Below are 490 nucleotides of genomic sequence, written 5' to 3' on the forward strand. Positions count from 1 at the left end.
CGGCGGCTCCTGCTGCGGGCTCAGCACACCGGGCTCGGCGACTTCTCCACCAAAGCCTCGCGCATCCTCCCGGCTCCTCCGGCTCAGCCGCTCCTCCCGGCTTGTCTTGTCCCGTCCTGGCTCAGCGACTCCTCCCGGCGGCTCCGGCCGCTGCCACCTCAACGGCCGCCATGACACCCCTCCCAAACACCATAGAGCGCGGCCGCTCGGGCTAGAGCGCCGCCTGGGAGGCGGATATGGCGTGTGGCGGAAGCAGAGGATGCCGGGATGGTGGCGGAGCAGCAGGCGAGGGGCGGCGGAGGGCGGCGTGGAGCCCCGCGTGATTGTGGGGAGCTCGCCCGCCGGGATGGACCTGGGCCACTCGCAAAACAGTGTGCTGTGCACGAGATTAGACACGATTAGTGTTTGAAAACGTGTTCTCAAAACCCACACAAGATCCTGAAGCTGCGGCTGCTGTGGAGTAGATAGAGGATTTACGTTTGGATAGGGA

This window comes from Poecile atricapillus, chromosome 1, assembly GCF_030490865.1.
Source record: "Poecile atricapillus isolate bPoeAtr1 chromosome 1, bPoeAtr1.hap1, whole genome shotgun sequence".
In the NCBI taxonomy this organism is placed as follows: domain Eukaryota; kingdom Metazoa; phylum Chordata; class Aves; order Passeriformes; family Paridae; genus Poecile; species Poecile atricapillus.